This window comes from Gossypium hirsutum, chromosome D12, assembly GCF_007990345.1.
Source record: "Gossypium hirsutum isolate 1008001.06 chromosome D12, Gossypium_hirsutum_v2.1, whole genome shotgun sequence".
NCBI lineage: Eukaryota > Viridiplantae > Streptophyta > Magnoliopsida > Malvales > Malvaceae > Gossypium > Gossypium hirsutum.
The window spans coordinates 37,149,170-37,160,265 of record NC_053448.1 but is presented as its reverse complement, the minus strand read 5'-3'; positions in this window follow the sequence as shown (position 1 = coordinate 37,160,265).

Below are 11,096 nucleotides of genomic sequence, written 5' to 3'. Positions count from 1 at the left end.
TATAAATATTTACGAGCTTGGTTTACAAAAATGAGGTCCCAAAACCTCATTTTCCAAAACCACTTGACTTCGAGACAACCCACTTGTTCTTAACTAAATATCCAATTAAATAAAAATTATCAGATAAAATTCACTATATGAAAACGCTTAACTCATAAATATTAAATAATAATATTTACATACTCATCGAAATTGTGGTCTAGAAACCACTATTTCTAACACAATTGAAAAACAGGTTGTTACAACTCCCCCTTAAGAAAATTTTGTCCTCGAAATTTCTTACCTGAGAATAAGTTCGGGTACTGCAATCTTATAGATTTTCAAGTTTCCACATAGTTTTTTATTAGATCCGAATACAGTTTCTAACAATGAAATGCAACTTTCTAACAATTACGGATGATACGAACTTTATACTCAATTCCACCAATTAGTCAGTCCCGATTAGCTTATTTTCACTGAATTCTCACTATTATAAAAAAGTTCAGCATTGAAGTCCGTACAAGCTTCGAACAGTGCCATATTAATATTGGATGTATAATTATTATTATAAGCAAATTCAGTCAATGGTAAAAATTTCTTCCAAATGCCTACAAATTCAGTAATACAACATCGAAGCATACCTTCCAGAATCTGAACAACTCGTTCTAACTGCCTTACTATCTGATAATAAAAAAACTATACTAAAATTCAATCTAGTACCGAGGACTTGGATCACGATCAGAAATAACGAATAATAGCACACAATGCAATCTATCAATTTCATAATCATATAACTCAAGTAGCTTCTCTAGTGAATATCTATTCGGTCCAAAATAAAATGAACTAATTACGTCAATCTGCTAACAATTATTGGTAGTCTTGATATGAAATCAATCATACTATGCTCCCATTCTTAATCTGGAATTATATCAAGTTGTAACAAATTTGATGGAACTTGATGCTCGACTTTCGCTTGCTGACTTATCACGCATCTCGATACAAACTCAAATATATATTTTTCATCCCCAGCTATCAGTATCTGTATTTCAAGTCATTATACATTTTGTTACTACTCAGATATATCAAATAAATACAGCTATGGGCTTCCCGTAAAATATTTCTTTCAACTTTAGAATCATTAAGTACACATGTAATTTCAAAAATACAGACTAACATCATTATCAACACTAAAATTAGTGATCTGACCATTCTGAAACTACTCCCATTTAGCTAACAAATTTGGATTGTTTCTCTAAAAGTCTTGAATTCTTTGGATAAATAACAGTTTAACTCTCAGTTCGATAATAATAGTACCATTTCGGCTCAAACTCAACAGAATATCCATTGCCCTTAATGTGAACAAAGCTTCCCCACTCAATGCATCATCTACAACATTAGCTTTACTCAGGGGATAATCAATCACCCTATCGAAATCGTTTAATAATTCAAAACCTCAATACTATTCTAAATTCAATCTAGAACTTCTATTAGCATAGGTTTCAACTATTTGAAACTTTGCTGACATTATTCCACCACATATAATTGACATTTTCTGTAGCAACTTTGTCAATTGTAGAGCTATCATTGACAAGCCTGAACAAAATCATCTGTAGTATACAATAATTCCTAGAGGACTACACACTTCTACATTATTCACTGGATATTTCCTAGTCCATAATTATCAGTAGTTCATTCAAAATAACTCAGATATCTTCAGTTGTTAATAAAAGGCTTAGAAAACTTATTTCTCGAAATAAGAATTCACATTTACTTATCTTCACAAATAATTATTTCTCTCATCATATCTGTAACACTATTTTTTCAAAATTAATCATTTTCAATTTCATTTTTCCCATAACTTGAATATCATTAATTTCATGGCAACAACTCTGATCAGATACAGCTAGAAGTTTCTGTCTATTAAATATAAAAAGAGACTAAGAAATTGTTAATTTAAGCGGTGTTATCAGAATCTCACATTGTTAAATAAAGTTTGGAAAGAAATCTTCAACACATCTGACTCATAACTCAGGCTAGCAATAACCTGATCGAAAGTCAATACCTAAAAATACAGTAGTTCTCTTAACTAAATAAATAAGTCAACTATATAAAATGAAAAATATTGATTCATCATGTTGTCTTTGCTCTGCTATCTGTAATCATTATACAATTCTCATAATCTTGTATTTCTTTTTCATAAACACAATAACACTTTTCCAGATTACACATTTAGTTGAACATATCTTTCTAACAAATAACTACTTCAGCATTACCTACAAATCTTATAATTCTAATAGTACTATTCTATACAGAACATTAAAGATCAAAACAATTTCAAATATCCTGTCAGTTACATACTCATCTTCTCATACAGGTGATAATCCATATGGTTCTTCTAGAAATATATCAATAAATTTATTTTAATAATCTAAACTAAAATAATCCTCAATTTTGACATTTCAATATCTAAAATACAAATAGAATACAATTCACAACCTCTTTCATATAATTTCATGGATAGTTAACACTAACATGCTATAGTTCACACAATCAATTCTGTTAATCTCAACATTTATTGATTTCTTTCTCTAACACTTAAGTACAATATGTATCTGTCTACAATCAATCACATCATCATATAAAATCAATCAATTCATACTTAATATCACATCAAACTCATCGAATGTCAATGACATCAACTCGACAAGAATTTCACAACCACAAATTCTCAGTGAAATATGTTACTAGCACAAACATACTAATCCAACAGATTTGTTATTCTAATATCACAATCAGTCAGCTCTAATGGCATTATCTCTTCAGTTATTAAAACAATTGAAAAAGTAAGAATGCATTACTCCATGATTAGTCAAGATTTGTATAAAAATAGTAGATGAAGAAAATGTACCCGTAAAATTATCAGGAATAGTAGCCTTTTCTCTGACTTGATCGGTATAAACTTGAGAAAATGAACAAGTTTCAAATCTATCTGAGGCATCTCTGGTCTCATTTATACTGGTAGTAACACTGTCACCAATTTCTAATTTTCTGTTCTTTTGTGGAGTTGATATCGATTTAATAATCTGATCATTGATAACCTTTAGATTCTTTGAACAATCCTGTATAGAACATTCTGTGAATTCACATATGAGGAAGTAAAAAAATGATTTTCGATGTCTCAAAAGTATCGAAGATAATCCAACTGCACTACTTCTCTTTGAATTCCCAATCTTAAACCTATTTTGCTTTTTCTCAATACATTCACTCTTTTTTTCATTCACAAACATCTGTCTCATGATCAACTAGATTATCATTAAGAATTTACTGACCATTTACCATAATAACATTCTGAGGACTAGGGAGTGTAAAAAAACACAATCGGGGGTAGAGATTGTCAAGCCGTAGAATTGACTTGCAAAAACTTTGATACTACTAATTTATTATGCTAAACAAAAAATTTGCATATCATTTTCTAACATTTATGGAATTAGTAGACTGACACTCGCTTCCTATTCAAAATCTAGAATGTCACTATCAACTTTCTCAGGTACGACGCAATTAAACTCGGCTGACATCACAAATCTAAAAGAAAAACATAGTAAGATCAGATCATAAGCACCACAAAAAAATACAGGTTATTGTGGCATCTATTTCTAGACTCAATACAAGCTATGTTCAGTCCTAGAATCGACTAAACCATAGCTCTGATACAATTAAATGTAACACCCTATACTCAATTCGGTCGTTAGACCCGAGCTATAGGATGCTACACTAGTAAACTAGAACATTCGTAAGAAAATTATTCATTAATATTCAATAATCAATAAATATAAGTTAATTTCATGTTAAACATGCATTACAATCAAAATCGAGTCTTAGTCGGGCTTATAAAAACCTTTGAACAAGTTTAGAACTAAATTGGAACCAATCTGAAACATTTAGAAAATAACAGAAAAAATGCAAAACAGGGTTACCAACCTCTCAAACAAAACCAAAAAGATCAAATCATAATAATTTACAATAATTTCCATGAATAATTCAAGATTAAAACAAAAATTTTATAAAATATAGGTAAATAAAGAAAACAAGGGTTACACGACCGTGTAGCTAGGCTGTGTGACAAGGCAGGGACCGTGTCCTGCAAGGACATGGTCATGTGGCTCAACCGTGTGATAGAGCTCAGACCATGTGAAAGGAGACACACGACCGTGTCTCCAAACCCTGTAGCTAACTGATGCCGTGTGCAACATAAGTAACCTATTTTAAGAAATTTTCATATCATTCATACCAAAAAACCTATATTACCATTTAACACCATTCAAACCTATTTCAAAATATGTACGTTACAAGAACAAAACATCAATTAACTGATCATTCACACAAGCAACCAATATGCCCTCATTGGCATCGACAATTCAACCATTAAACAATAAGGAAACTTTACCATTCTTGAAAAGTTAATCATACCTAAACATTCATATGCAAGCATTATTTCTTTAACTAGAATATCAATGGGAAAAGTACAAAATATAACCTAAAACTTTATACCAATTCAATCAAGCAAAACATACCATGACTACCAATGCCTTTAATCATTTCATACACAACTCAATTACACCAAATGAAAACATTTAACTAACATACCAAAGTCCATTTCCATTTCATGCTATCATCTAAACAAATACTTAATACTATCTGTGTCATTTTCATAAACATTTATATGCTAAATTACCATATGCATCTATTTAAATATTTATATTCATTCAAGCTTAACCGTGTCAAATCACAAACACAGGCTTTACATTTCAATATTTAGTCCTCCTAAGTACATGCCACAAATAACCAAGCTCGAAAATTCAAAAGTCTACCGATTCAGGAGACGAAAGGTGTATGCTTCTCGCTAATTTGATCGACACATTTCAGATAATTTAAAATCTACAGAAAAGTAGTAACCCGAGTAAGTATATAAAATAATTAGTAAGCTCATATAAAGTAACAAATAAATTACCTTAACCATTTAATAATTATATGAAACAAATTCACCTATCATAACATTCAAAACATCAACCATATGAGATTTAATCCAAACCACATATATAATTTCAAATGGTAACGTAATACCCGATTTTTTGCCCCGGGTACAAATTATAAACGGGCCTAAATGAAACTACCCAATTACAACAAAATGGGGGCCAAACCAAAATAAAACACAGGCCCAATGTGCAATGGCCCATAATCACCAGAAACCCTAGGGTTTCTAATCTTCAGCAGCGCCGCAACTCCAATCTTGGCCGAATCTCCATGGATTCACCTACATAGCAAGAAAAAACGAAAATGGAAAGGGAATAAAAAATATTTGTAAATCAAATCAAGAACAGATTTCTTTCTTTCTTTAGATTTATTTCATACGGCTATAAGAGGCCATTGAACACACTGTAACAAAGGTCGATTTCGAAAACAAAAAAAAAAGACTGGTACTTTCACAATACAGAGAATAAATCGATCAAAAAGGGTTGAAGCTTGTTTTTTGTTGTTATATTTATTTATTTTTTTGTATATTTTTATTTTACATACGAATAAACAAATAACAGGAGAGAAGGAAACTTCCTTTTTTCTTCTGAAACGCCGTAATATATTCCGAGGATCGTCTCCGGTGACAGACGACTAGAAATCGAAAAGTTTCTAGGGTTTTTCTAGTTTTTTTTCCTAATTTTGAAGGATTTAAGCCTGGATTTGGGCATACGGGAGTCGAGAAGGCTAAAAGGGAAATTTTCCTTTTTTTGGCCACTGCAGACGGTGGTGCCGGCGCCAGAGATCGACGGCCGACACGGCGGCCGACGAAAGGCCAATGACCGACCGATGGCCGGAAAACCAAGAGGCTGAGAGTGTTTCTTTTGAGAGTTTGGGTTTTTTTTTTTAAAATGTGTTTTGAAATGAAATTTTGTTTTAATTTTGGCTTAAATAGCCAATTGAAAATGGAGCCGTTTTGAGGGGAGGATCCACGCATCGACCCGACCCGGACCTAGGATCCGCGTGTTTTTATGCGGAGGGGAAAATTGCGCTTTTAGCCCCTCTGCCTTTTTATATATTTCCAATTAAGTACTTTTCCTTTTTTTTTAATTTGGCATTTAATTTATTTTAAATTCCAATTAAATCCTTTTGAACGGCATCGTTTTAGAGGAGAAGGGAAAACTGCCCTTCCAGCCCTTCTATGTAATTCGCGCGTTCAATTTGGTCCTCCAGACTTTATTTATTTGCGGATTCACCCCTGTGTTTTTTACTTGCGACCCAATTTAGTCCTTTTTCCATATTTTTCTAAAAATCAATATTTCTGATAATTTTTTTTGAAATTATTATTATTATTATATATATATAAATATGTTTCTTTTGTATGTATTTATACCTTAAAAACTAATATTTTTTGTATATTTATAGACACATGTTTTATTTACTTAATTTTGATATTATTTTAATTATTTTAAACTTATATATTTTTATGATACATTTTTTTTTATTTCAATCATTTGTCTATTAATTTAGGTTTACATATTTTTTTTTATCTTGCCCATTTATTTGATATTTTGTATGCCATTATTTTATTTATTTGTTCATATATTTGCATTATTTCTATGCTATCGTAGTATTTATTATTGCATTATATATTTAATGTAGCATAACATTACATTTTTTTACTCGATTTTTAAAATCAAACTTTTTCAAAATGGGGATAATGCTTGTATTTAGGATTTTCAAGAAAATTGAGCCCTAACGTATTGGGTTCCGATTTTCTTCGATAAATCTAACATTCGAGCATTCTTCTTTAATCAAAAATAAGAGTTCATTATTGGGAATTCAACACGTTGTGTCCTAACGTATTAGATGTGACGCATTGATTTCTCGAAATGAAGATTTTTCCTAAAAAATAATAAAGGAAATATTCCGAGTTTGGGATTTTAAAGGAATTGTGCCCTAACGTATTGGGCCGTGATTTCTTAAATCTTGGATAAATGGATATTCTTTTAATTTTTTATACGAGTATTCTGACCTAATTCATTTTGGAGGAAATTAGAATGTTGTGCCCTAACGCATTGGGTGTGGCATTTTTGCTTCTCTAAATTGAGAAGGGTCTTAATACGCAACGTTTTAAGTTTTTTTAAAAGATTATATTTTTTCCGACCTTAAGACACTAATTAATTAATTAGGTACCAATTTTGGGCGTTATGAGGGTGTTAATCCTTCCTTGTACGTAACTGACTCCCGGACCCGTTTTTTTTTTAAAAACTCGTAGACCAAAGCCCTTTTTTTAGGTGATCCAATCACACCTCAATAAAAGATTGGTGGCGACTCCCAATTTTCATTTTTTATAGTCAACAACCTAAAATTTTTGTTTTTTCAAAAAAATGGTTTCGACAGCTTGGCGACTCCACTAGGGATTTTTTTAAATAAGAGAGTCGAGCCACAAAGTTGATTATTTTTTGTCTTAGGGTCGAGAAAATATTTTTAAAAAAAACTCATGACATCCTTTTGCATTCATTATCCTCGTGTTTAAATATTTTTTGCATTCTACATTTCATGAGTAGAACAATTTTACCTTGTTAAGTGGGAGTGAGAAGCTATGCCTTCGTGAGGTTTTCACCTCCGTATAGGATAGTGGACCGCTTTCGGGATACATCGGTACCTATGCCTTCGTGAGATTTTCATCTCCGTATAGTCATAGGGAAAATGTGTCCCCCTGAACCGAACTTGATCTATATGAGCCTATCATGGGTGAGGATCAAGGAATCTGCTGGTTCGGGTACCTTTACTTTAGAGCTAAACCGCATATAATGAGCTTTAGAAGCTTGCCTTAGGTAGAGCTACACTAAACTGTAGTAGATGTCCTAATAGACGTTTTACTCTTCCTTGATTATATGTTTGTATTGGATACTGACTCTTGTGTTTTATTTTGTTTGCATGACATGGCATTTCATTTCATCATAAAAGGCGTCAGTTCAGATTTGGTTGCTAGATAGAAAGCTTAACATGGAAAAAGGGTTTCTTAATAAACTGGAGGACAACGCGGCTGTCCGAACTTGGTCTAAAACAACGCAGCAAGAAAAGGGTGATAGCCTGGCCGAAGGGTATGTATCGGAACTATGGGCTTTTTCTCGCATCAGTGTAGTTCAAAACAATTTGCAGGAGTTGAAAGAAATTTGGGATCAGTGGAATAATGAGGTTAGGCAGTTATTTTACAACAATTATGGGGACTTGCCTTATTTGCTTGATGTGAAGGTAGACAAACATTTGTTTCGAGCCCTCGCCCAGTTTTGGAATCCTGCTTACAGTTGCTTTACGTTTGGGAATGTCGATTTGGTACCTACGATAGAGGAGTATGTGGCTTTACTCCGATGTTTAAAGTTTCAAGTGGATAGAGTCTGCTCGAGAGCGGTAAATGTGCCAACCTTCTCAAATGAGCTGATGGGTATAACAGGGATGAGTGAGCAGTGGGTCGCTGCACGAGTTAAGCAGAAAGGGGACAGCAAGTGCATTCCTTGGAGGAGCTTGAAGGATGCAATTCTCACCCACCCGGACGTAAGAAAGAGGTTAGATATCTTCGCTTTAAGTATATACGGCTTGGTTGTCTTCCTTAAATCCTTGGGGCATGTGGACGAAGCAGTCACCGATTTATTCGATCGGCTTAATAAGAAGGTTACACCGATTCCGACAATTTTGGCAGAAACCTTCAGGTCATTGAGTGCATGCCGAAAGACGGGTGAGGGTAGATTTATCGGATGTGCGCAGCTTCTACTCGTATGGTTTCACAGTCACTTTTGGAAGGTGGATAAAGTTTCGTATCGGGTCTTTTCCGGAAATTATTCACCACTAAAAGAGATAGTTGTTACGCCAAGGAGGGATGACATTTCGGAGGAAAAATGGATGGCAATTCTTCAAAATCTTCGAGAGGAAGATGTTGAGTGGAGAGCTCCTTGGTTACTTCTAGATGAGATCCTATATAGGTGTGGTAATTTCGATTGGGTACCTTTATTGGGTATTTGGGGAGCTGTCGGATATGCTCCATTATTGGTGCTAAGGCAATATAGGTCAAGGCAGTTTATACCTGCGATCCAAGGGATAGCTGATTGTGAATTTTCATACAAAGATGATGGTTATAGAAAGAAGATTCAAGAAATGTCCAATGCGTGGAACAAACTCGCCGAATGAAGAGGTTAGTTGTGGGGCCGATGACAACTCCTGAGTATTATGGATGGTGGACTAGGAGGATTAATGATAACACACCTATGTTAAATAATGAGGACGGTGAGTCAATAGAAGAGCATTTGCAAGTCATCCCTTCGGAATTGGAAATTGTAAGACAAGATTTTGAGAGAAAGAACGCGGATTTGGAGAAAAGGATAGAGCAAACGGAGGCAGAAAAGACGAACTTGAGATTGGACATAGACGTTCAGAAGCTTGAGAATGAGAGGTTGAAGAAAGAGAAAAACAAGGCTGATGAGGAACTAGGCAGTCTAAAGACAGATTATAAAAAGTTACGTTTGTCAATAAGAACTGCTGGGCTGGGAAAGACATCAGAACAGTGGCGAGCAGAAATCCAAGAAGAAAAGGACAAGGCTAATAGATGGGAACAGAGATTTCAAGAGATGCAAAGGCGAAATGAGGCTTTAGAAAAGAGTTTATCAGAAAGCCAGAAGGAAAAGGGCGAGTTAAAGGATAGGGTGATTGTGTTGGAAAGATCTCTTCATCAGTATCGAAGCCGAAACTCTACGATAGAATTGAAAGCAAGCTTGAGCAAGATTGACAAAATGAAAAAAAAATCGAAGAGCTAGAAACGGTGCTGCAAAATTGTGAGATTCAGATCAAGCACTTGAAAGCAAACGAAAGTCGTAATAATGAACAGCTTCACCACTTTCAGAGTTAAGTTAGAAGCAGAGATCATCTTATCGAGGAAGCTGTGGTCTAGATTCGAAAAGTAGCTGATCATATACAGACTTTAGCAGTACAGGCTGACACGCTGAATGTGAAGTATGAATTAGAATCGGATCGGGGGCAAGAATTACCTTTGTTACTTAGGAAGATTAGAGTTCTGGGTACTAGGGCAAAGTCTTACTTGTAATTCACTTTATGTAAAGAAATTTTCTTTCTAGTAAGGTTTTCTTATATGGAATTGAATCAAAATTGACGTCTTTTTGCATTCCTGCATTGCATTACCTCATATGCATTTAAAAATTTTAAATGATTCTAATTGATTGAAATCACTCCTCAGTTAATCTGGAAACCAATCAACCTACCAAACACTGCTATGGTACTTGATCAAAAACTAGAGACATGGACCAAAGGCTGGAACAGTTCCAGAAGGAAATGCAAGAGCAAATGAATGAGCAACTAGAGAAGATTCAACAAAAGATGATGGATAAAATAATGGAATCTCAGGGGAGTATGATGGCTAAGTTGACTCAGTTATTGACTGGAGGAGTTGACAAAGGGAAGGGCTCGGTGCTCAACATTGAAGAAAGAGACAATGAGGGACCTGTTTATTCCTCAGGACTTACTTCTCAACAAGCAGGGATATATCCGCGCAAATCCTCCATCACTATCAAGCCTCAAGACGGTACTGAAACACCAAAATTTCAAGCTAGATTAGGAGACAATCTTGCTAATCCTGTTATCCCTGACTTCGACGAGACAATCGAGAAAATGAATGGTGAATTGCCGAAACAGCTCGAGGAAAAGTATAAATGGCTGGAGGAAAAACTTAGAGCGATAGAAGGTACTGAGAGCTACCATGGAATTGATGCTAGAGAATTGAGCTTGGTTCTAGGTCTGGTACTTCCTCACAAGTTCAAAATGCCAGAGTTTGAGAAGTACAACGGGACTAGTAGCCCCCAATCCCATATTACTATGTTCTGTAGGAGGATGACTGAATATGTTAATAATGACCAGTTGCTGATACATTGCTTCTAGGATAGCCTCACAGGGGCTGCATCCAAATGGTATAATCAACTGAGCCGTACCCAGATTAATTCATGGAGAGATCTAGCACAGGCATTCTTAAAACAGTACAGCCATGTGACTGACATGGTACCTAAAATAATTACTCTGCAGAACATGGAGAAGAAACC